Genomic DNA, 27,126 nt, shown 5'->3' with positions numbered 1-27,126 from the left:
TATTCTCATGTTAGGGTAAGTAGGTCACAGAACGGGTTAGACTGACACTCGGTCACCTGCCAACCTTAAGAAGATCTCTGTGTAGCAAGGTATACTGTGAAATCATGCACAATCCCCAAGCCAGTGGCTTTTAGGTGTTAGTTTGGCTCTGAGAGACCCAAAGTCTTAGCTAAAAGAGATGGAATCCTTAAATTCTAAAGAGTTAAGCATGCCACCTTCTGGCACACCTGCTTATTTTATGGCTAAGAACTAGAGCCCTGAAAGTTATAAATTAAAAAATAGCAAAATACTAAAAGCCACCTCGAATTAAACCTGAGAACTTAACTTGGTAACCATCAGTTTGGGGGTGCCCAAAAATTGTGAGACAGAAAGATGGGTTGCATCTCACTTGCAGTTAGATATAGCTGGACAGACATATGGGTTAAACTCCATTTATAGCTAAGGGTCCCACCAAACTGCTGCCAGCCCTCAGGGAAATTACCACAGCCATTATGAGGAATATTACAATTAGATAAGATCATTTAAGAAGTGCACTTGAAAGTAAGAGTTCTCAAATTAAGCAACCAGAATAGGTTACCTATTTTAATTGGTATGCAGAAGCCTCCAAAAGGTTCAAGAATTCCAAAATGGCTTCATTAAAAGACTCACTGCAAAAGGCTAATGAAAAATTAAAGATGCAAGATGTACCTAAAAGCAGAAACAGTAAGACTGACACAACTCCTACTACCTCTCTCTATCCTCCTTTATTTGAGTATTTATTCTAGTGAGACCCTGTCTGAATTGCCTTTACACGAAAGTCCACCGTGTTAATGACCTTACAGACACCCCCATATCTACCCTCGATGGAGGGTGCCTCCCAAATTTGATGAGACTCAGAGGGATGTTATGGTAAACTGCAACCAACAAGAGAAAACTCAAATTAAAATTAATGAAGAACCTTGCCAATTTTTGGTAGATAACGGAGCTGCAGAAGCGATCCTGGGAAAACTGGCAGAAGCTGGCTGAGGTGAGAATTCTTACCAGAGTCAGCTCTCAGATGTGTAGTACTCCCCCAGGAACAGGAAAATGAAGTGTCTTCTGAATCCTCTTTGGTGATGTCTCTTGAGTCCAAGAGGTTGTTCAATACTGCTAGGAATACTTAGTTTATCCCAGCTGAAACCTGACAAGATATTTTAAAGGATTTTTTTAAAGTAGCTCTGTGGTCAGAATTTGGTCAGAAATTGGAAGCTGATATTCAGAGCCTGGTAGGATTTTTTGTTCTTCTCCCCTAAGCTAAAATGAATCTACATACCCAGAAAGAAAGAAAAAACCTTCTAAAGTCTTTATAAAAAGATTTATTAAAACATTCTAAAGGTAAACAGTTCCAAATCCAAAATATATAATTTTTAAAAATTTCCATCTTAGTTAGAAATCTTCTCCTTAATACAAAAAAGCAAATTAAGGGTAATGTAGTTGCATGGGTGGATCAACCCACATGTAATTTAGGCTGCAACCCAATTCTTTGAGGAATTGAGGGCAACTGTCTTATCTTACAACTCTTTGCAAAACTAAAAATGCAACTATTCCTTTTTTTGCCAGTCCCAAAACCTCCCCTATTCATCTCAAAAGGCTTGTAAGTATTGTAAAACTCCTGGCCTTAGAAAACCAAAGTCCTTCTGGAGCAGCTTAGATTCTTTGCTTCTGCCTTTGAGTTCTACATATTCTACAAACTTCAGGGGAGTAACTCTTATTGTTAATGGATAGAGGGACCCCTAAATTAGGAAGCCCACTAAAGTGCGGGTCCTTGCCGCTGGCTGTGAGAGAATTCACATAGCAGAGACAGAGGGACAAAAAAGGAGTTTATTAGGTCACATTGCCACAGGCAATAGCAGGACACACAGACGAGGTGCCTGTGTGAGCACCAGGATGGAAGTGCAGGGTCTTTTATAGGGAGGAGTTGTGAACACAGTGGCTTCAGGGCTGTGTGATTAGCTTGTGCACAAGCTTTTGATTGGTTGTAGGTTAGGTAAAAAGTTTAGGTTCCGTGAATGGTGGTGGGGTTTGACTCCGATAAGTTGGGCTGAAACAGGCCAGCCTGAGTTATTGTGAGATTAAGCATTACCTAGGGCTATTAGTTTGTTAGGGCAGACACACCCAGTAAAGAATGTATCTTTTGAGGAATGACAGACAGATATCTGACAGCCCAGGGATGGGACGGGGAGTCGCGGGGGGGTGGGGGGAGTGTTTACTGGACTTTGACGGTTGTCAGTTTGCCCCACCATTTCCCCAAATCTTTTGGTAACTTGAAACCTTAAAGTTTTGCTCAGTTAAATCACATGATGGATAATTATTAAATATCTAAATCATTTCCAAGTAAGATAAAATACTGAAACATTAGTCACTGAACATAAGTTTATCAAATGTTGGCTTAATTTTACAGAGAAACTAAATATATTTGGATATAATAGTAAACATATTTCGTGCCACACTAAGAAATTTGTAGGGGACACAAGGCAGGTCAGTGTGCAGGCAGTAAAAGGATTTACCGAAGACTATGAGGATTTAAGAACAAAGGGGAGGTTTAATAGACACGCTGCTACAGGCAACAGCAGGCCACACAGATGAGAGGTGCCTGTGTGAGCCCCGAGGGTGAACGTGCAGGGTTTTTTATTAGGGGGAGGCGGCCATGCACACAAAGAATAGGGGGCTGCATGATCAATTTGTTCACAGGTACCTGATTGGTTGTAAGATCTGTGAAGGGAATAGGATTTACCCCTCTGATAAGGATAGGGATGTTCTGTAAAACCTATGAGACAGGCTATTTCCTGGGGCGGTTACTTTTGTTAGGGTAAAATCAAGAGAAGATGTTTTTATCTTGCAGAATTGCTGGTATGCGAAGGGTCCCCGCAGTGAGGAGTGGGTGTTAAGGTGTCAATTAGCTCCAGGCACATGGAGAGGCCAGGAGTGGGGGTTTTATGAACTTTAGAGCAGCTTCAGAGAGTGCCAGCTGGCTTTACAAAATTTACTGTGAGAAACCATATGTTTACAAAAAATGTAAAATGTATTTTCTGTTCTTGATAAGAGGTTGTAAGATTTTTCTTTACCTTTTAAAATAATCTGCCTAGAAACAAAGATTCTGTGTTGTGCCCAAAATAATTTCCTGTGTTTTCTTTATCAGGTCTTTGATTACTTAAGAAAGATAAATCTTCTCTATTAAAAAAAAGCCAAGGTTTGTTTTTTTGAGAACTATTTAATTTTCAGTATTTGCCTGGAAAGTCTTTGTCACTATGGTTAAATATATAATTAAATATTTCACATTGACCTATGATCCTATTTGACTAAGTGCTTCAAAGCCTTTTTGGTATTACGGGCAAACTTCCCCCAAATCAAATTCTAAATAAATTTGACCTTGAACTAACTTTGGGATTTTCCACAGGGCCCCTGGAACATCTCAAAAGATTTATTCTCTCTCTTTATAAAAAGGGAGATGTTAAACTAATTAGGCTTATTTGACTTGTTAAGTTACACAGAAAGCATTGTCCAAAAGAAGTAATGCCAAGCTTGCTTTATATTGTATTTATGTTGGTGTTGTGTGACACCACGGGGCTGCCCATGACATGGTGACACACGTGGGTTGGTATAAGAATTTACCAGAGATTAAGTATAAGAACAGAAAGGGGTTTATTAGGGGTACACTGTCATAGACAACAGAGAGCCACACAGGCAAGGGGTGTCTGTGTGAGCACCGAGGGCTGGTTATTGGGGTGTTTTATAAGGTCAGGTCACAAGATGCCTGCATGGCTTATGCACAAGGCTCTGATTGGTTGCAGGTGAGGTAATAAGTTTAGGGTCTGTGAAGGGTGGTAGGGTTTATGATTCTGATAAAGTGGGCTGAAACAAGCCAGCATTACCTAGGACTATTAGTTTGTTAGGGGAACCATGCCCAGTAAAGAACGTACTTTATCTGTTGAGGGAACACAGGCAGACATGAGAGCCCAGAAATGGGGGTCATTGGAATTTGAAGGATGTCAGTGGGCCCAACAATTGGTATATGTTGTATGTGTTCCAGAAATTCCTGGAAATCTGATATGTCCTGCTATAATGTTATCATCATAATTTCATATATCATCTTAAAATGTCACAGAAATAACCAAATTTCCTTATCCATTCCATTGTAATGAACTGTCATCAAATCTTTGATATTGGGCATCTTTAAGCCTTTTGTCATTTACAGAGAGAAATTGTTACCCAACAAAAGTTTGTGTGACTGAAACACAGTGAGGCCAAACAAAGCGAGTTTGGAGCAGAGAAATGTTTATTGCAGGGCCAAGCATGGAGAATGGGTGGCTCATGCCTGAAAATCCTAAACTACTCAGTGGCTTTCAGCAGCAGGTTGGGGTGGGGGATGTCTATAAGCAAAGGTTGAGGTCAGGAGTTCAAGGTGTGTGACTTTCTTCTGATTGGTAACAGGGTGGTGTTCCAGGAGTCTTGTGCTCAGCCTGAAGTTGCCATCTTCCACCTAGGTGGAAGCCTTAGTTCCTGTAGAACTCAGAGATATTGTTAAAGATGTTGTTATGTATATTCCTTGAGGTGGAACCAGGACCCCACCCCAGGGCTGCACTACCGTATGACTCTTCCTCCCTTGTCTCTGCATTCCCTCCCTTCCCTGATTCGCAACTGTTTGAATCTGCTCTTTGAAACTCAGGGAAGATCACAGAGGCTGAATGAAACCTATTTCCTACACACAAGAAACAAGCCAGAAGGAAAGGATTTGCACCAGGGAGTGAGACAGGAGGGAAGGAGGCAGGGCACAACCATTAAAAGAATGACACAGCAATTAGCACCAAGGTGGTGGAAGACTCAACTCCCAGTAGACCTTGCGGCTCAAGATGGCAGGAGATTCGACCTCCAGTGGACCTTGAGCTTCATTATACACATAGTGATATATTAGCATGACAGACCCACAGGCAAGATGACAGTTCTGAAGCTAACCATGAAAGGTCAAAGAGAGGCTGGTGGCCCAATTCCTGGGAATCCTCACCCCTTCCCCAAAGCAGTCAGAATAATCCTCTCACGTGTTAGCATGTAAAAACTAGCAACCTCACACCTCTTGGCCTTTCTCTTGCCTTCTGAGATGGCTTGCACTCTCTGAATAAATCTGCTTTTACTCAACTATGGCTCACTCTTGAATTCTTTCCTGTGTGAAGCCAAGGACCCTCACTTGGTGGGGTGCACCCCAGGGACTTAACTGAGACCTGGGACATGGCCATCCTCTTGCACCCACCCCCCAACACTTTTTCCTGTACCACAGGGTCCTGCTCCATTTGATTATTGTTTTACTCTGATGCTTTGCAAAGTGTTCTGCAAAATTATGTCTTCTTCAAGGAGAATCATGGAAAGGACTGACAAGTGCAAGTTTCTGGTAATTTTAAGCCCACAAAATTGAACAGAGTAAGAATTTCCCGAACTAATTGGAATACTGGATTCAAAATAAGTATTAATTATATGGGACTGAATGAACTGAAGATGACTATATTTTTAAGAGTTTTTATTTGTAACATTGCTGGTTCCTTAATGTTTTGCTTTTCCAGATTTAAAGCAACTTTTATTCTTAAGCTATCTATGACATGCAGCAATTTGGTAGAATATACCTTTGTAAACAAAGATGAAACATTTACTTTCTCTCCCTACTTGATCCCTCCAGGATTTGGAAACTCTTAAGTATTCTTTTCATGGCAGTAGTGTTAGTTATTTGCATTAGTTTAACAAGAATCTGTTCTCCTTGTAACAGAACACAAAACCATTGGCCACAGCCCCAAGACTTCGACTGGATTGTCATATTTGAGAGAGATGTGCATAGACTCACATATGACAGTTTTAAGAAAGTATAGTTGACTTTACAGAGATAGTAAAGCCCCTTGAAAAAAAATCTACTTGGTACCTTGCCTACCAGGTTCCAACAGAGCAGTCTTAAAGTTTATATGGTTAATCACTATTTTTGCTGCACGTATGTAAATAATCAGGCCAAGGATAATGCAAAAAAATTAGTTTTACTATGATTATCCTTGGAAAAAAGAAAGGGAGATAATTGTAGAGAGAAAAATTATGTTTGCACCTTTGTAGATATTATATTCTAATCCTGTCAACAACTGTCTTTAATGTTTTATTATGTACCTGTAAATTGGACTGGATCCTGCATTCTTCTAGTTTTCTCAAATATCTGGCTATGACTCTGTAAACTAATATTTCTAATTTTCTCCTGTCCTTCTTGGAATCCCTAAAAACAAATCTGCCCTTGAATTTTTTTGCAAGGGATACCAAGTTCTCCTCACCACTCAGATGGCAGCAGACTTCAGGGACTTGAACATTGGAAGAAGGGTCCACCTGACATCTAGTCCTAAGCAAATGTTGGAGACCTCTAAATCAAAATGACTAGGAAGAGAAGTAGCCAACATTGAATTAGATTGCTTCCTCCCAAGACACCAGATCAAGACTTCATGCTATAACTAAACATGAAACCCTGTCTTCTTCTATTTCTTTCCTTTATTCTGGCATTTGCCTGGAAAGATAATGCCATCACCCATGTCTCCCAGGTCATTGCTAAGAGTGATACATTTTCAGACTGTTGGATTTGTCATCAAAAACTCTGATCTGTTTATGATGCTGGCGTGTCCCTCCCACCCCCACCACGTCCAGTTCCCTGTCTCTGATTAACAACCCCAAACTTAGGGAATTTGCATCCAGGCTCTAGTGCAAAGAAAGGGACACAAGGCAAAGGTAACCAGAATAAAACTGCCTGTGTGGTCTGCAGATCCCTAAACTGTTACTGGTCTCCATGGCTATCAGCCATAGATTCAAATGGGAATTACCTGGAGGCATTCAGGATTCAGGATTCATCCTTTGGCAGGACCTTACTTCCTTGATTAGGAATAAATATAAATGATGTCATCACATGAGAGACTCTTAACAATTGAAAGTACTGTGGAATCTGCTGTTAAAGCAATAGCTGCCCAACAGAAATCCTTAGACATTCCGGCCAAAATTGTTCTTGATAATAGGATAGCCCTTGATTAACTTTCAGCTGAGCAAGGTGTCTGTGCTGTGGCCAACAGCATCCTGCTGCACCTAGATTAACTCTTCTGGAGAAATTGAAACTTAGTCACATAAAGTTATTGAACAAGCTATCTGGCTTAAAAAGTTGACTCCTTCAGTGGGGTCTTTCTTTGACTTATTTGATTTTGATTGGTTTGGGCTTGGGGACCATGGCTCCAAAGTGCACTCCCAACATTGGGAGTTATCCTGCTTATAATAATAATAGTCTTCCTGACATACTGTATTCTCTCAAAACCTTTAAATGCATGCTTGTCGCCACTAGCCACCAAGCAAATGATCGTCCTAAGACAGGAATGTCAGAAAAGGAACAAAGAGAATGGCTGACTTAAAAATTGTGAACATAAAGTTGTGGCCTTTGAATATTAGAGAGATTGAGCCAAAAACAGCATGACCTGTAAATACCATGTGAAGGATCAACAAAATCTGTGAGAACATCATAGCAGTATTGTCTTACATTTTGGTCATATCTCTCAGATAAGCTGAGAGTCTCATCAAAATGAGGGAATTGTTAAAAAAAAAGAGACAACAGATCCAAAACAGAGTCATATTGTTGCCGAAAGATCGGCCCCCATCCCGGACGAGCCAAATAACCCAGAGACAAGGTCTTGGAGCTTAGAAGAAAAGAGGCAATTTTATTGCTTTGCTGGGCAAAGGGGACTCACAGCAGGCTGGTGCCTTCAAAACTGTGAGCCTACCTTGGGGGTGGGGTGGGGTGGTGACATAGCCATAGCTCAAACAATACAGCATTGATAACAAGCAACAGAATCATTTTCTCATCTGAAGACTTAGTATGGCGACATGATGCCTCCAGGCGAACAACTCTATAGAGGCCAGCGGTTAGATCTCTTTATCTTGTAAGCACTCAAGGTGTGGTTTTCTTGGTAATTCAGGCTGTTTTGTAAGGTTACAGTCCTGTGACCTTCTCCTTGGAGAAGGACTCAGAGACCAAGCTTGATTATTACTTTCAATTACTGGAATGAAGTAGAAACAGTAAGAGCAATAGCTTTAGTTTTAACAGTGGGCCTGGAACTGTGAGTAGCAACCGGTCAGTCAGGTCAGTTGACTATTTTAAGGGTAAGCGTAAGAATAAACAATTTGTTAGCCTAAACGCTGCCATTTTATTAATCCTCCTTCAATATGTGCTAAGCCCACATCACCAAACCAAGACTTAATACCTAACCTAATGACAGTTTCAACCTCCGCCCGGAATGTACTCTTCACCAGTCAGCCTGGAATTTCCTGGTTAGCACTAGTTTGGGAAACCACCTGATAGCTCCCTGTCATCCCCCAAAGGAAAATGACCTTGCCTGAAACAATCCACTCTTTCCCCCCTTCTGCCTGTAAAAGCTTTCCATTCTGTACAGCTCCTCAGAGTTCCTTCCTTCCTGTCTGCTAGATTGGATGCTCCCTGATTCATCAATCGTTGAATAAAGCCAATTAGATCTTCAAATTTACTCAGTTGAATTTTTTAAAAAAACAATTCTTAGGCCAGTGTTAATATTCTGTATTATTATTGTGTAGTCTAATTTCTTGAATATATTTATAATATTTTACCACCCACACAATTTTTTAAAATCACTTTAGAAAGTATTTATTACTCAATTGCAATTTCTGGAACTTAATTCTGTTCACAAACTATTGTAGATTAAAAGTATCTATTGGGACCAATTGAAAGGTGAAGAAATTTAGGCATGGTGATTTTATATTTTCTCATGTTATCATTCATCTCAAATGGGAGCTTATGTTTAATTGACTGACTTTGGGTACCAGCTAAGTCTAAAGATGGGAGGACAAATCCAGAGTTAAGTACATGGATAAAAAGAAGACAATCTTGCTTCTTTTAAAGCACAATTGCCTCTCCTTCTTTCTCCACCCTCACCCACATATCCATTTGAGTGTTAATACTTTGCTTCTTGGAGTACTGGACTTGCATCCTGGAATACTGGACTAAAACTTCAGGGACAGACTTAACAATAGATAATCCCTGAACTTGAGTTGATTTCTTAGGGGAAAAAGCTGGCTAGGCACATGCTTTGTTTTGCAAAGTGAATTATGGACAGAACTAAAGGGCTTTAGAAAACAGATAAGGTTTTGGAGGCTGAGGAATAGATTAAAATATGGACATAAGGATACTGTCAGCTAGAAAGAACATTTGGGAATAGATCAAAGATGTAATATAGAGATTTTACTAAGTATCACGGTGGTATATGCATTCTAAACGCTCTTCTCCATTTCCCATTAAATCTTCAGTAAAAACCTACATTATTTGGCAGGGGGAGGGCTATTTTTTAAGTGTGACATCTTGCTAAAAAGCATAGTTAAGTGGATGTGGGCAGTAGCTGCCCGTGAGCCTTACCAAGGTTATATATTAGTGATAAGTTACACTGGGAGGGAACATGCAGAAAGAGTGATACTCTGCAGACTTTTCTGAAATACTGATGAGGTTGACAGTGTGCACTGCTGAGCACCTTTTGGGGGTTTTGGATCAGATCCTTTGTCATATTCATTTTGCCTACTTAAAGAGATTTACAAGAGATAGATTAATCTCATTCTCCAATAAATCTACACTCTATTGAATGGTCATAGTGCTTCTTCCTTTCAAAAAGTACTTTATAAATATTAATCCCCATATTGTGCCCATAAATTCAACTTTTTAAATAAAAGAGAAATGACAGCTGCTTCCCATTCATTATCATATTAGAAATCGGACATTTTCCGAAGAGCTCGATAATGTATGAGGAAAAATAATTTTCCCTCTACCCTTCTAAGCTGAATTCTTAGCTGAAACCCCTGGAGTAGGAGATTAGCCAGAGAAAAACTAACAGCTTATTAACATGTATACATAAGAGATACCCAGGAAAAATGAGTCACTCCCCTAGGTGCCTTTAGAATTCAGGATTAAGTACCATCTTGATAAGGAAAGGGGATGAAGGATATAGACCTCTTTGAGGACAGTAAATGATTTTTATAAAAGATAGAAAGATGAATGGACCCTTATAAGAATACATAGGAGGTGTGATAGTTTGTGACATAGTTGGTCTGCATGTGGTGTCAACTTTTAGTCTCCTGTCCTGTGATAAATTAATCTTACCTGGTTGATGAAACCACTTCCTTGGGAGAGGATTCACGGCCACTGAATTCCTTTTGGAGGATTTGTCTTTAGATAGATAAGGGGAGTTAAAGAAAGCCTCTCATTGTAGCTGCTGTTTTTCAAGTGCCTGTGGCTCAAAATAATCAAAATACCAAAGCCGTATATTTTGGGGTGGAATATCCTGAACTTCTAAAGTCATATTTTGGGGTGAGTATTCTGCTACCCTTCAACTGCAAATACAACTTCTACCTCTTGGGGTAGGGAGCCCCAAAGCTCCAAACCTTAAGTCACAGTGGTGGACACCATTAGGCATGTGGAATTATGGATGAGTCATCAGTTCTAGTCCTGCTTCAGGCACTTGCCTAGTTATGTGATCCTGAGGATGTCTTACTTCACCAGATATCTGTTCTCTCATCTTTAGGGATAAAAAAAATCTCTTCTTCTACCAATTTTAACCAGCTGGGACCCTGTAAATTAGACTAGCCAAACATAGATTAACAAGAGAAAAACAATAGATGTTCATTAACATGTGCATTGCCCAGGTGTACATGGCAAATTCTGTGAGTGACTCAAAGTGGGAGCTTGAATTTACATACAACAAAAGAAAAGGTGCTTGGGGCTTCTGGGTGGTGAAGGCATATTTGAGGAATGTGACCAAGAAAAGTATGGTAAGCAAGGGTTGTTTAGTAAGGTCTGCTGTGCAGATTTCAATATACCCTTCTCCATTCATAAGAGTAAGAGAGAGAGAGACATCTCTACAAATGGATGTCTTATTTATAAATGTATATTTCCTTTACAAAAGAAACTTTGTGCCCTGTTTTTAGAACTTTCTCCAAGTCTGCTGGTTCTCAATGTACTTTAGCTCAAAATAATCCATATGCCAAAGAGGCATATTTTGGGTGGCATATTCTGGTACCTTTCACAACCCCTCCTCTGCAACAGAGACCTTCTTTTGTATTCATTTTACCTGAGGAACAGAATATAGAATAGTTTACTCACAGAAAAATTTAGTGAGATTTTACGGTGCATGCTTAGGAAGTTAGGAGATTCCTGCGCATAACTGGAGAGAGACAGGGAAGTTCCCTAGAGACAATTCAGGGAATTCCCTGGAGGGAGACAGAAGCTAGAGGGTTTGACTGCTCTTGACTGAATGGAAAGCAGGTAAGACTACGGTGGTGAACTTCTAGCAGTCTGGGTTTAAAGCTCAGCTTTGCCTCCTTTAGCTGTGTGATCTTGGGCAAGCTACTTACCCTTTCTGTGCTTCCGTTTCCTTATCTGTAAAATGAGAATAATAATAGTATTCATCTAATAGAGTCAAATTTACAAAGTCCTTAGTAAGTACTGTATACACCCCCCTTTACTATAAACTTTCCTCTTCTTGAACTTCGATAAGGCTTGAGAGAACAAATTTGGAAGGCAAATTTTAAACTTATTAGCTGAGAGGATAGCAAATAAACCTTATCTGTCTCCACTGTGCAGTTTTCAGCAGAGTTCATATAATTCACTGATAATCTTGTGCATGCTAACTTTATTATGTTTGTTTATAAAAGAACATTTATAGTATCAGTGCTGAATGTATAGGCCCTATTTGTCTGAAAGTACCCACTTGTGGAAGATAACTTCCTTATTGAAGATAAATCAAGAGATAACCACTGGGACTGAGTTTCCCAGGGTGTCTATTATTGCTGTGAAGGTAAAAAATAAAATATAAACAAATTGCATTTTGAAAGTCATGATTGGGTCTGAGAAAATCATATTAACCAAATTCATAGGAGGCCAATTCAAGGGCTGATAAAGGGAGGTATGTCAGAAAAGTCTGTCACAAAGCCTAAGATCACTCAGCAAAACACATTATAAATCAGAAATCAATGTATTGATTGAGAGGCAAGAATTAAAGAGAAGAGAATCGAATAAGCAAAGGGGATATTTCAGCAAAGTACATCAATCTGCTTATTGAACTGCTTTGTAGGCTCAAGAAATACTTCTTTTTCCAGAAACGGGACTGGTCATCAGAAGATCACCCTTCTCCCAGAACGGTAGCAGAGACACAGAATGGACACATCTTTGACTCTCAAGACTCCAGATAAGAGGAGAATATGGTAGCAGAAAAGAATTCACTGCAGGTAGGTAAAATCTGTGTTTGAATCCTGACTCAGGTGCTTACTGGCTTTGTGAATGAGCAAATGAATAACCACTCTACCCCTTTGTTTTTTCAGTGCATCAAATGGGGAAGGCATAGAAGCCGCTTTATAGGGACTGAATGAGACAATAAGTGTAGTGCTTCGTACAGTCCAAGGTACATACGTTCAAAAAATGTTAGCTGCTGTGGATCTACCACACTCCTATTATGACATATCCTTGGTTATAATAAAATTAATTGCATCATGGCCTGTATTTTATCATTTACACTTTACTCTCCTTAGTAGAATTTTGAAGACTTCCTAGTTCTTTAATGAGCATGAGACAACATAAGTGGTATATTTATAGTTCATCTCAGCCAGGTAACTTCAGAGAGATGAACAATCTTATCCATCTCCTTTTTTTGTTGTTATGAGCTTTATTCTATTTAAAATGTTAATCACCCTCATTATCATGTTGCTTTTTCAGAATGGCCTTCCCTTTTGTTGTTCTCAAGTCTCTTGGCTTCAGGAAGGCAAAGCCATGATTTTCTTTTTTTTTTTCTTTCTTTCTTCCTTTTTTTTTTTTTTTTTTTAAGTAAAAGCAAGTTCATTAGAGAGATACACACTCCATAGACAGAGTGCAATCCATCTCACTCAGACGGGAAAGCGGCCATGAGGTGTGGGGGTGGGTAGTTTTGATGGGCTGGGTAATTTCATATGCTAAGAAGCCATGATTTTCTTATTGCCACTTATCTTCAGCACTTAGCATTGGGCCAGGCACATAGTATTTTTTTCAAATAAAAATATAGCCATATTAGTCTTTCCTAATTATATAAATAGCCGTCCTCTCCTTACAAGTCCTATATTGAATTTTTTATTTGGAAGTTACAGATTTTTTTTTCCTAGTCTAATATGTGCTTAATTTGACTTCTTACTCCAATCACTGTTTTGTTCAAGTTGTTCTCAATCTCTTCTAGCATCTCTATTTCTTTAGAGGCCTTTTCAGACTGTTCCATTTGTTTATCTCTCTCTACTGTTAAACCTGGTTAGATGTGCAGCCATTTTTTTTCATCTGCCCTTGGGACTTTAGTGTGGCTGATACCTTAAGTGAGGATGGTTACGAGAGGTTGAAGTTCCTGTGGGCTGGTAACGTAGCCACAAGGTTGTCAGTCCTCTGTCAGGGCATCAGGATGAAACCGCTCTGCTGTTCACTCTTCCACCTCCAGGTGGAGAGGATGATCCCACCATTCCGTTCCTCCTCCATTTCCTGGACCATGACCAGTTGACCCTCTCCTGGAAGGTCAAGGATCCTTAAGGACAGCTCTCCCCAAGACCTCAACATGGAATGTGTTGTGCTGGTCTCAAGGCTCTCACTGGATCCAGAGGGGAGAAAGCCCTGTAACAATCTCTAGCAGGCACCTTCTGGAACCTACGTGCCCTGTCTCAGGAGCTGCTAGTTTTAGGGTAATTGGGGAAGACAGAGTCAGAGGTCAACTTCAGTTTCACAGAGTGACATTCTTTGACCTCTTAGCCAAATTCTGAATAGCAGTCATATTTTGCAGTTTATTATGACTGCAAACTTGTCCAAAATTAATTATTCTCACTTACTTGGTTATCTTGAGAACAAGGGAAAAGAAAACTATATAAGCTGGGAAAACAGCATGAGACAGAAACTTTGCAAACTGTCTTTTTATTTTCTTTCACTAGACACAAATGATTGCATCCTGAATAGCTAGCTGTCAGTGCTCTTGAGGACAGGGGCATCTCTTCAGAGTCTAAATTAGTATTTAGCACATATATGTGCTCAATAAATAATTGTTAAATAAATGAACAAATAAATAGGTTAATGAGTGAAATGATGATGTAATTGAAAACTAGGAAGATTTTGGTCACAGTTTTGCAATTGATAAAATTGCATAAATTCATTTCAAAATTCATTTTCAGTCTAAAAGGCTTTTGTTCAAACAACACATAAGAGGGAATCTCAGTAAGTGAAAGAGATGAACAACTATGGTTGAAATGAGCATAGAGTACCCAGGCCATTCCTGTTTGGGTATCTCCGGCCACCGAGAGGGCTCCCAGAAGACTTTTATTCTGGGGGTCACAACACTGCAGCAGACAAACAAGTCTCTTAAATAACTGTCATACATATTTCAGCTACATTTACTTTCTTCTTTTTATTTTTTCTTTTTCTTTTTTTTATTAAAGTATTGCCAGTTTACAGCATTGTGTTAATTTCTGGTGCACAGCATAATGTTTCAGTCATACATATACATATATATATTCATTTTCATATTCTTTTTCTTTATAGGCTATATAGTACTGAATATAGTTCCCTGTGCCCTACACACTTACTTTCAGTATCAACCCCACCATCTGCACCACTGGATTCAATGAACTGTATCAATTACTGAGATGAATTAAGTAAACAAATGGGTCATTACTTTTATGAGCAGCCTAAGCTAGTCATTAAGTCAAAATGATAAAAAGTCAGACAATCAAATATAAAGCTAGGCAACAATTTCAAAAGAAAGTTAATCAATTATTAGAACTTAACTAACTGGAATCCTTGATAAACTAAATTTTCCTCCACATTCATTCATTAGTAAAGACGTAGATGGTAAGGTGATATGCGAAAATCAGTCAAAAGCACTTATATGTTATGTTGTCTATCTAACACAGCTCTTAGAATTATGAAGGATACAAAGATGTATAAAACATGGCCCTTAAAGTTAAGCTTTGTACGTATACAAGCTTTTACAGTTTAGCTGGGAAGAAAACATTCACAAATATGAAAACGTCTGTAAAGAATTAAGCGTTAAATTCTATGTAATTAATTTCTTCAAGCAGGTAATTTAATTATTTTAGGACTATCCTTTATTCTTTAGGGCTTACATTCTTTATAAGCACCATTAAACAAATAGTTTTTCAATGCACATTTTTAGAATACACACTGGAGTCAGTTAAGATTGAGTTCAGTCTCTTATGGTTTTATAGTAATATAACTGTACCATGAAGTGTAAAATTTAGAGTGATAGCGTTGAGTCATTATTTAATCCACAAACATCAAAGTTCACATCGGTCAAGAATTTTAGGCAAAAGTGGTAGAGTGAAGCCAAGCCGTAGGCACCACACACTGTTTTGATTACTGTAGCTCTGTACATTACAGTGTCTTTTCAAGAGACTTTTGCTATTTCTAAACAAAGCAGGGCTACCTGGAAAGGATAAGGGCTATTAAATTATATATATATATATTTTTTCCAGCTTATTTTTTACTGGGGAGCCAGGAAAACATCTTTGATTTATTGGCAGTCCTGTTAAAACATCTTGAAATTATTTCTCAATTTCTTGAAGAAACAGACTTCTTTCTTTTATAGATACCTTTTAAATGTCAAAAATACCAGAAAACCCCATGCCTCCAGTCACTTTAAATCCTACTGTTGTTTGAAAAAAAAAGTTATATAAAACTATGGAAGACTCCTTCTTCTCCTCACTCTCCACTGATAATCAGTTTTTGTATGAATTCTTAAAAATTTTTAATATGCTTATACACACACATACCATTTGTTAAATAAATACGTTTAAACTGAAAAAACTACAAACACCTAACAGCCTTATCATAAATAATCTCCCCAGGTATGTAAGTATATATCCAGTTTACTCTTTGAGAGTTGGAGTCATATCCATTGTAAGGATATTCCATAAATTGGTTAACCATTTCCATATTGAAAGACCCAACCTCTTTTTGTAAAGGCAATACTGCCACTGTTGTGTTTTTATTAATGTAGCCTGTGCTGCTGCTCTCCCTGAAGCGAGGATCCTCTGCTGCAGTGCTTGCAACCTTGCCTGCCCACTGGATCACCTGAAGAGCCTTAAAACACGTTTATGTCTGATTCTACCCCCAGAGATTGATTTTCTTGACCTGAGGCATGCCTTGAGCCCTGGACATTTTTTGAAGGTCCCCAGGTGACTCCAACGTATAGCCAAGTTTGAGAAACACTCCTTTGCAAAAGGAGAAGCTAGAGTATGGCCACCAGCCCTCACAGGACTGTCCCATTGCTAGTGGAAGGAAAGGAAGGGAGAAGGTGGACAGAGTTTCAGGGTGAGAGGACAGACGGAACATAAGGGAGAAGGCAAATGAGTCTGCACAACGTGGTGAGGAGCAGGTTGAAACAAGCAGGCACACTCACAACACGGCTTCCCAGTAAACCTGGCCTGTGGCCCCCAACTGATCTGAAATTGAGGAAATTTTCTTTCCTTGTCTCTGTCTCTCTCCCTCATGAAAATGAGAAATCCTCACTGTCTTAGTTCAAGTTGCTATAACAACATACCATTGACTGGGAGGATTAAACAATGGAAATTTATTTCTTAACAGTTCTGGAGACTGGGAAGCCCAAGATCAATTGGGGTGCCGGACACTTCAGTGTCCAGTGAGGGCCCTCTTCCTCTTGCAGACAACCACCTTCTTGTATTCTCACATGACTGAGAGAACAAGCTCTGGTCTCTTTCTCTTCTTAAAAAGGCACACTGAGCCCATCATGGGGGCCACACCCCCATGACCTCATATAAGCCGAATCGCCTCCCAAAGACCTGACCTCCTAGTACCATCATATTGGTGGTTAGAGCTTCAACGTATGACTGGGGAGGGGGACGGACACAAACATGCAGTCCATACTAGTCATAAGCTCACAATTTTAGAAGCTGCCATTGTGACAGCCCTGGAGGTATGCCATTCAGATCTTCCTTCAAAAAAGTAACTGCCGTTAAGAGTTGTAGTTCGCTCATTCCCACCAGTTAACTTTGGGATTCACAGAAGTGGTCACGCTGAGACACTGCTTTTCCTGGGCTGCTCCCAGCTAAAGACACAGCAGAGGTAACAAAGCCGGCCCATGGCAGGACTCTTCTAATGGACAACCTTTATTCTGGGACTCCCTGAGGCTTTGTGAGAGCTATGCTGAAGTCTGAGGTTTTTACAGCCCAATCCTCCTCCCTTTCCCCTCTTTTCTCTCATAGGGCTCAGGCTGTATCACTCTGCTTCTTCCCACTCCTTCACCCCTTCATCTTTCACAGGCATTTCCTCCAATAAATTCCTTGCACTCCTAATACTTTCTTGGTATCTGCATCTCAGAGGACCCAAACTGACACAGGATGGGGCCTCAAAGATCATCTAGGCTCATATAAATTACTTAGCTCAGGAATCTGAGGTTCAAATGATTTGCTGAATGCCACAAGGCTCCTCAGGATTAGTGATAAATTTCACAATCCACAATCAAAAGCTTTTTCTAACAAAGTAGGAAAGATTCAAAATAAAGGTGACTTCTTTGGAAAATAAAGAACCAAAAGTGATAAACACAAAATTGCAACAATTTATACTTGGTAAGAACACTGAAAGCACTCACGAGACCCTCTAACCAGTTATGTTTGCAAAATATTTGTAACAGGCAAAGCAAACACAGAGGCAGGAGCAAGAAAGCAAAGGACAACATTAGACACATCCAGAACACCTGGGCACAGTTTCAGGTCCTCTCTCTGTCACACAGATATACTTCTCCAAAATGCAAACGACCAAAATACGTGTGAGATATCTCAGTCCTACTGAAGCCAAGTATAGTGGGTTAAATAATGCCACCTCGCTCCAAATTCAGGGCCACCTGGAACCTCTGAATGTCACCTTATTTGGAAGTAGTGTCTTTGCGGGTGGTAAGGATTGAGATGAGATCATACTGGGTTAGGGTGGGCTCTAAATCCAATTAAAATGTCCTCACAAGAGACAATAAAGGACACATAGAGGAGAAGAGATTGGAGTGATGATACATTTACAAGCCAAAGAATGCCAGGAATCATAAGAAGCTGGAGTCAAGGAACAGTTCTCCCCATGAGACTAGAGATTGTGGCCATGCCGGGACCTTGATTTTGGACTTCAGGCCTCCAGAACTATAAGAAAAGAAATTTCTGTTACCTTAATCTATAAAATTGTGGTAATTGTTACAGCAGCCGTAGGAAATTAATAGGCTGGGACATAAGTTGACTGAAGGGTCACACAGCTAAAAGCAGACTGTAACCAAATATAAAAAGGAAAACCATCAGTCTATACATTGTGAGAAAACAATGTAAAGAAGGATATCCCAGGGGAATTTTTGACTGCAAAGACCACATTACATTAAAGATCATAAGATAGCATATTCCATTCCTATGTTGGTCACACAGCATGGCACACATTATACAGGAGCCCATCCATACACAGGCCTGTGTATGGACATACACCCATATAATATACATGTGATATATATAAATATAAGTATATATACATATTATGTAATATACATAGTAAATATATACATATCCACACAGACCTCTGTATGGATATACACACATATAATATGTATATTGGATATATACCTATATAATGTACATGATAGGTACACATCCATACACAAGTCTGTGTATGGATGTGCAACCATATAATATACACATTATATGGCTACATGTCCATACACAGTTCTGTTCTATTATATATGTATATATATGTATATATTTTTATGTGTACATATTATATAGTATGCATATTAAGCATATACAAATCCATACACAGATATGTGTATATATAATATACATATATATATACATATCAATATATTAATATGTATATAATTATATATTGGTGTGTATATGTGTGTGTGTGTATATAATATACATATATATATACACACAAATACAAACACAGACTTGTGTATGGATGTGCACCTGTATAATAGAAACATAATACAGGGATGTGCACCCATAAAACAGACACATTATACGGGTACACATTCATGCTTAGGTCTGTGTAGAGATGTGTGCCTATATAATATACATATTATATATGTATATATACATAACCATACACAGAGGTGTATATATAATATACATATATATAATATACATATTATATATACTTATCCATACACTGAAATCTGTATGGAGATATATATATATTAAAAAATATATATATCTAAAATACATGTTATATATGTATATATTATATTGTACATGTATATATATATTATATATATACAAATCCATACCCAGACCTGTGTATGAATGTACATCCATATAATATACATATTATATATGTATATAGTCTATTATATGTATATATACACATTATATAATATACATATTATATATACATACCCATATACAGATGAGTATATATAATATACATATTATATATACATATCTATACACTGTAAGATATATGAATATAAATATATAATATACATATTATGTGTGTATATATACTGTTATAAATGTATATATAAATATATAATGTAATATACATATTATATATACACATATCAATATACAGACCTCTGAAGGCACACCCCATGTCACGTGTCTAGGAGACAGGGTGTGCCTCCAATCCCATGCCTGGGGGTAGAGGCACACCCCATGTCATGTCCCTACAAGACAGGGTGCCCCTCCAGACCCAGGCCTGGGGGTGGAGGTGCATCCCTGGTTGTGTCTCTACCCAGACCCAGGCATGTGTCGTGTGCACACTTATCATGTGTCTATGGGAACGAGTGCTTCTCCATACACAGGCCTGAGGTGGAGGTGAAGTGCACCCATATCATGTGTCTGTTAATCAGGGGAACATCCATACACTGGTCTGGGTTTGAATGTGCACCTGTATCATTTGTCTGTCTTCCAATTGCTCTTAAATATGCAGGTCTGCATTTGGGTATGTATGTATGTATGTATGTATGTATGTGTGTGTGTGTGTGTGTGTGTGTGTGTGTGTGTGTATAATATGTATATTATATAATATATATGTGTATGTACCAATTTATAATATATACACATATTTAATATGTATATATGTATTGTATGTACTCATGTCTGTCTATGGATATGTATATATATGTATATTATGTGTGTATATATACATATATATTTTGTATACACATATAATATACTGTATATACATACTTAGTTGAGAGTTATGTTTTATTTGGTGAAAGAACTTCAGCCGGGATGACTGCCTGTGATTGCTCTGAGGGACTGCTCCGAAGAGGCAGGGGAGGAGCTAGGATATGTAGGAGCTTTACAACAAAGACCAGGTAGATGGAACAATAAAAGATTACTTGTTTTCTAAAGAAAACCAGGCATCTCAAGTTAAAAAATTTAGTGCTTCTCTATGTATGGGAGGAAGCAAACATTTGAGCTCATTGAATTCATTCCTTTGACCAGCCTCTAGCTATCTAGGGCCAGTATCTTGTCCTTTCTTATTCTGAGTCTGCTCAGAGTGCACCATTGTGAGTGGCTGCAGAGGCTGGGCTGCAGGCTTCTCTTCACTGGGGGATGGCAGCAGCCACTGATGACTTGATGGCTTCAGCATTCTTTGTTTACTGATAGGGTTTGCAGTATTTTTCACTCACAATATAAAATATGTATATTATATAGGTGTACATGTACCCTCAGGCCTGTCTAACTTAGTCCTCAGCTCATATGAGGGACAAACCATCTTTTTTGCTTTTTGGTTTTTTTTTTTGTTTGAGTAAAAGTAGATTTATTTAGTGATACATTGAAAAGGCAAGAGAAAGGCCATGGAGGTGTGGGGGTTGGGTGCTCAGATTAGAGTAAAAGTAGGTACACAGTCCATAGACACAGTGCGGGCCGTCTCCAAAGAGGAGGAGAGAGGGGCCAGTGGCCACAAATCATCTTAAAGGATAAATTTCCTCACCCAATCTGCCCCCGATATTAGACAAAAACTCCGAAAGGCAATCCAGGAACCCAGAGTAACTCTTGATAAATGCTAACCATTGCTGCCACAGGTTTTTGTTTGTTTGTTTGTTTTTAATTGAGATCAGGTAAAAGAGGCCAAGCTCAGGAGAAGGAAAGAAGGAAAGAGGCCAGGCAAGCCCAGGTGATTATAGCCCTTCAAGGGCAGCCACCATCCTTATGTCCTTGGCTCCCAGCGGCCTAAGACAAGCCTGATGGTCAGTACACCATCTGCCGCTGACCTGGTCAGTGGGCCAAGAAGTGTCCCTGTAAGGACAAACTTTCAAGATCTGCCTGTTTTTAGTTTAACAAGCAAGGTCATTGGGTGGCCCTCTGTCCTTCGAGCCAAATGGCCCATGGGGAATAACTGGCCTGCGACCTGCAAATGGTTGTCCGGGACTAAAGAAGCCCCCTCCAGTCAGCCACAATGCAAGAGATCTTCATCACTGGGTTGGAGCCACAGGTACAAATGGATGTGGCAGGTAGGACAATCACTCTGTTTTGGATACTGGGACCACCTACTCTGTCCTAACTTCCTTCTCCAGACTCTTTTCTTCTAGATTCTGTACCGTCATGGGAGTCACAGGTAAACCGACCTTAAGATTATTTACTCATCCCTTTTGCTGTTTATGGGATGAATGTGCATTTGCACATTCTTTCTTATGCATGCCAGCATGTCGTAGCCCGGCTTTAGGCTGAGATCTTCTTTACAGGTTGGGAACCTGAGTTATCCTGGGAGAAAGTCCCCAAACTTTCACCTCTTTACAACTCTTGTTGCTCTCTGGGGAAGGAGAAAAACCTCCGGACCCAGAGGCCTGGGAGAATAAAATTAATCCTGTTGTCTGGGATCAAGGTATCCCAGGATGAGCAAAGACAGCTGCTCTGGTTGTCATCTCCCTCAAGGATCCCACCTGGTTCCCTAATCGAAAACAATATACAACTTACTTATCTGCTCCCTTACTCGAGAACAGGCCATCCAACATACAATCCAAAGTCTTCACTTCTTGGCCGAGCGGGGATATCAAGTTTCCAGGTCCAAGGCCAAAATGGTCAAACAAGAGGTCACTTATCTAGGAGTTGTTCTGACTCCTGGAAACTGTAAGCCTTTCCCCTGAACAAAGTCAGGGAATCTTACCACTCCCTAATCCCACTACTGGAAAACAGCTCAGGGCATTTCTGACTAACAGGTTCCTGTAGGCTTTGGATCCCTAACTATGGGTCCATAGCCCAACCTCTAAATGACAGCTTACAGGGTAAGGATGACTCAGTACCCCTCCAGTGAGATCCTTCCCAAAAGGAAGCAATGGAAGAATTAAAAAATCTCCTAGTAAGATCCCCGGCCTTGGGGCTTCCAGATCCCACAAGGCCCTTCCAGTTATATGTTCATGAGAGAGGAGGAATAGCCTTGGGGATCCTCACCCAACGGCTGGGTCCTACCCAACAGCCTATAGGATACCTCTCCAAGCAGCTAGATCCCACTGCTTGAGGCTGGCCTTCCTGCCAAAGAGTGTTGGGAGCTTCTAAGCTTCTAAGCTAACTCTGGGAACCCCTATACAAGCATACGCTAACCATCAAGTTTCTAACCTTTTAAAAGGCGAGGGACATTTCTGGCTCTCAGATGCTCAGCTTCTTAAATATCAGGCATTATTACTGGGTAACCCAGACATCCCTGTCTGCATTTGTGGGACACTCAATCCTGCTATACTATTACCATCACCTATGTCAGGAGACTGATTCATTTCTCTAGGAGCTAGAACAGATTTCACCAACCAACCCCTGGAAAACCCTGATGAGATCTGGTTCACTGATGGGAGCCACATATTCTTGTGAACCTCTTAGTGATCTGTGACTGCCTTCCAAGCAACACTCCGGTGAGACTCTTCCATCACCCTAGGGGACTATGGGCCTCTGTTAGACAAACCTCTTAAATGTCTCCTGGTTAAAATCTTTTCTCTTTTAGGGCTCCCACCAAACTGTTTCAATACTAATTTAAAATGTCTCTTGATATTAGGGTCCCTCTTTTTACTCATCCTTTAGTTCACTGGACTAATACTCCAGTATCTGCTTTCTGAAACTGACCTTCGCTCACATCCTGCCCAAGGATAGCCAGATAGTCTGGGACCCCAATGAGCTCCATCATTGCCCCAGATCAGCAGGAAGTAGCTAGAGTGGTCCGCGCTCCCTACGTCCCCAAGATTTGAGGTCCTATGACTAGAAGGGGGAATCTTAGGTAGCTTAAATAGAAATGATCATTGGGCAAAGGGAGAGGAAGGGGAAAGGAAAAACCCAGAACACAAGAAACCTGAGCTTTCAATCAACCAGAGCTCAGGGAAACTGAGTTAATCAATCAATCAATCAATCAATGACAAGGCCTGGGGGTAACTTTGAGATGGGGTGCCCCCCCAGGCCCAGGCCTGGGCGTGGAGGCACACCCCGTGTCGTGTTATGCATATTCATGGAGACTGAACTCGCAGTTTGCATCGATTGCCAGGGACTTAGAAAAGATTAGTGCCAACTTAAGAATGGTTGGGAAGGGGTATGTAGATGGGTCTCTTAAAATGGATCCAGCATGTGAGGATATTGCTGAGCTATCTTAATGATCACAGCAAAGCCTTCATTGTGAAAGGGGCTCTGAATAATCAGTAGACAAGATAATGTATCCTGTAAATGTCTCCTTCTGTCAAGCCAGGTTAATGGGAGGATAAACAAGGTGCCAGGATGGCCAGGATGGAGTCCACAGGTAGAACTGAGCTTTCAGAGACTTTCCTGTAATTCCTCCCCATGTTCACCCTCTATCCCCCTTTCACCAAGAGTCTCTCTTATGGTTATCATATCTGGTAGCCAACTAATTGCATTAGAAGGGGTAGCATTTCAGCAGTTTTGTCCTCATTGGTAGACACATCATGGTTTTAGATTTGCGCTTCTGGTCTATACCTCTGGCAGCACCACCAGTTATGGATTTACTGAATAGTTTGCACATTATCGTGAATTCCCATACAACACTGCTCTGGCCAAAAAATTTACTACACCAAAGAGGTCAATGTACTTAATTCTTGTTTTGTTAACCTGTCTCTTATCAGCTGCTATTTCCAGAACACTGGAATAATCTGAGGACTTAGTTATGAATTAAGCCAGTTGAGATTTAAAGTGGGATTTTTTTCAGGATGTACTCTGTGTTTTTATCAAACAACTGACTTTGATGCTGTTTCTCCTATTCCTACATTACACAGGTCCAAGAACTGAGGTCTTTCACTATTACACCCAATTATACACTCAGAAATCTTTTGCCTTTTGTTTCTCTAATGCTGGATTCTGCTGGGGGTTTTTTTATTTCTTTTTTTTTTTTTTTTGTTCTGTTAACTAGTGTTTTTTTTTTAACATTTTTTATTGATTTATAATCATTTTACAATGTTGTGTCAAATTCCAGTGTTCAGCACAATTTTTCAGTCATTCATGGACATATACACACTCATTGTCACATTTTTTTCTCTGTGAGTTATCATAACATTTTGTGTGTATTTCCCTGTGCTATACAGTATAATCTTGTTTATCTATTCTACAATTTTGAAATCCCAGTCTATCCCTTCCCACCCTCTACCCCCCTGGTAACCACAAGTCTGTATTCTCTGTCCATGAGTCTATTTCTGTTCTGTATTTATGCTTTGTTTTTGTTTGTTTGCTTGTTTTTGTTTTTTAGATTCCACATATGAGTGATCTCATATGGTATTTTTCTGCTGTTTTTTTTTTTAAAATTCTGCTGTTTTTTTTTAAAGATTTTCATACTTAAGGAAGGAGCTCAAAAAAAAATTAGTTCAGAATTGGAAGTTCAAACCGTCACATGATTTTTAGGTTCTTTATGCTACACACACACAAAAGGTTTCTAAGTTAGTTGGGCTGTTTTACCCTTATAATACAATTGCTGCCACACAATACGAGCAGGGAAGACTATAGAGGGAAACCTGAAGATTCTCTGGAGTGTGTTCTTGCACTACCACACATGGTAGCAGAGAACCAACAAGAGTTTAGACCTGTCAGAAATAAATTTAGTCACTCTATAAGGGAAGAAACATACTTTGCCAAGGCAATAGCCAAAACAAAGATGAAAGAACAGATGAAAAGGAAGGAAGGGCTCATGACCAGGAGCTTAAATAAGATAGTAATTTCTACCTGTATGTTCTTGCTGTCATCTATAACATATATTTTAACAAATTTCCATCTCTTTCCTGTTATTTTTATTAAAATGACTATTTAGTGTAATTTTGTAGAGTATCAATTAGAGAATGTGGTAAAACTAGAAGAATGAATATAACCAAGTCCTGGCCTTGGACATAGTAAAAAACAGCTGCATTGTTAGGCATGAATTACTCTTGGAAGTCTCGGTATGAAAGAAACAGTATATGTGTAAAACCGAACAGCCAAGAATGAACTGTAGTGAATATATTTTTTGGTTGCTTGATATCCAGTCACCCAGCCCGAAGGAACTGCAGATGCTGCTTTCAATTACAGAAGCCAAAAGGAGCAGGCACATGACCAAATCTTGGCCAGCTGGGCAATCTCTCCAAGGACTCTACACCTTTACCTGATCTTGCAAGAACGACAGGAAGGATTAGTGATATCATCCTGACCAGGCTGTTCCTGCTAGCCCACAGTCCCTTTGCTCCTTTGCTTCTTCCTCCTTGACCTTTAGTGCTTTCTTGATTCCTGCCTAGCACTTCAGAGAGTCACTGTATATCCTTCCAATAAATTCCTTTTCCTGTAGTCAGATGGTAGCTGTTGCTTACAACACAGGGCCCTGATATAATCAAGAAAATGGGCAGAAATGGAAAATCTCTTTTAAGATCTGTTTTACCAGAAGTCTATCTTTTCAAAGAACTCATTTTGGGTATTGGATATTGTTACTGTCTGCATGTCTGTGCCCCCAGGCCCCACCAAATTCATTTGTTGAAATTCTAACCCCTAATGTAATAGTATTTGAAGAGATGGGGCCTTTGGAAGGTAATTAGGTCATGATGGTGAAGCCCCCCATGCTGGGATTAGTATCCCTCTAAGATCTCTCCCCACCAACTGAGGATACTACGAGAGGACAGCTATCTGTAAACCAGGAAAAGGGTCTTCACTAGAACCCAACCATGCTGGCACCCTGTTCTTGAACTTTCAAAACTCTGAAAAATGTGTTTGTTGTTAAGCTACACATAGATGAGATAATTCTGAGTCAGTATCATAACAAAGAGATGGATTCCAGCTGCTAGGCAAACTCATCTTGACTCCTTTTATTGGAAATAACCAAAATCAATATGAACACCAAAGCCGAAGGAGGACTTATTGGTTCATATAACCAAATTTCAAGAATGACAGGGTCACCTCTGGGCTTCAGGGACTAGAGGAATGTCGCTAGCAGTATCCATGTCAACCTTACTCCTTTCTACTGAGTTGTCTGAACCCTGGCTGCCAGCAGTTCCTGGGCTTGTATCTTCCCAGCTTCATTTATCTTAATTTCAACTTGAAAAATCTTGGGAAGACACTAGCCTAGTTTAAGTCATGTCTCTTCCTGCTGCAATCACTGTGGTCAGGCAAGATGAGAAACTAAGATGAGCCCATCTTTGGTTAGGCACCTATCCTTTGTCAATCACTCTGCTAAGAAGTAGGATAGTTTATATTTGGACCCTATGTTAGACTGGAGAGAGGAGAGTTATTTCCCAAGAAAGAAAAGTACTAGACCAAAAGAAAGAGTTTCAGAAGTATCATATATTTATATGTATATTATGTATTCATAATATCTTACAGATATTTACATACGAAGGGTCTCCTATATTTTTCTTAGTCATAAAACACAAAGATCTGGAAGAAACTATCCAAATTTGACACCAGGTAGGTAGGTGGGGCTTGGTGGGGGTACAGAGAAGAAAAACTGATTTTGATACTTGCACCTTCCTTTGCAATAGAAGCACCCTTTATAGCCAAGGTTAGGGGGAAAGGAGGAGGTGGAGAGGAGAAAGCCAAGGAGTGAAAACATATTCATTACAACTACTCTAGAAGGAATACTTAAGCTACGGGATTTGTATA

The 27,126-nt window shown here is 39.6% G+C and overlaps 1 long non-coding RNA gene across 1 annotated transcript in view; it reads left to right on the top strand.

The window, feature by feature from the left end:
- The window catches only part of LOC140696595 (uncharacterized), a 33,842-nt gene extending 21,446 nt beyond the window's left edge, over positions 1-12,396 (top strand). Inside the window, exon 3 of the long non-coding RNA XR_012073090.1 lies at positions 12,178-12,396. This is a non-coding gene — a long non-coding RNA (uncharacterized lncRNA). The remainder of the gene's footprint in view (positions 1-12,177) is intronic.
- Positions 12,397-27,126: the final 14,730 nt, after the last annotated feature.

The sequence above is a fragment of the Vicugna pacos genome, chromosome 5 (genome assembly GCF_048564905.1).
Source record: "Vicugna pacos chromosome 5, VicPac4, whole genome shotgun sequence".
In the NCBI taxonomy this organism is placed as follows: Eukaryota; Metazoa; Chordata; class Mammalia; order Artiodactyla; family Camelidae; genus Vicugna; species Vicugna pacos.
The sequence above is the reverse complement of the archived record's forward strand: the minus strand, read 5'-3'. Positions and strand labels throughout refer to the sequence as shown.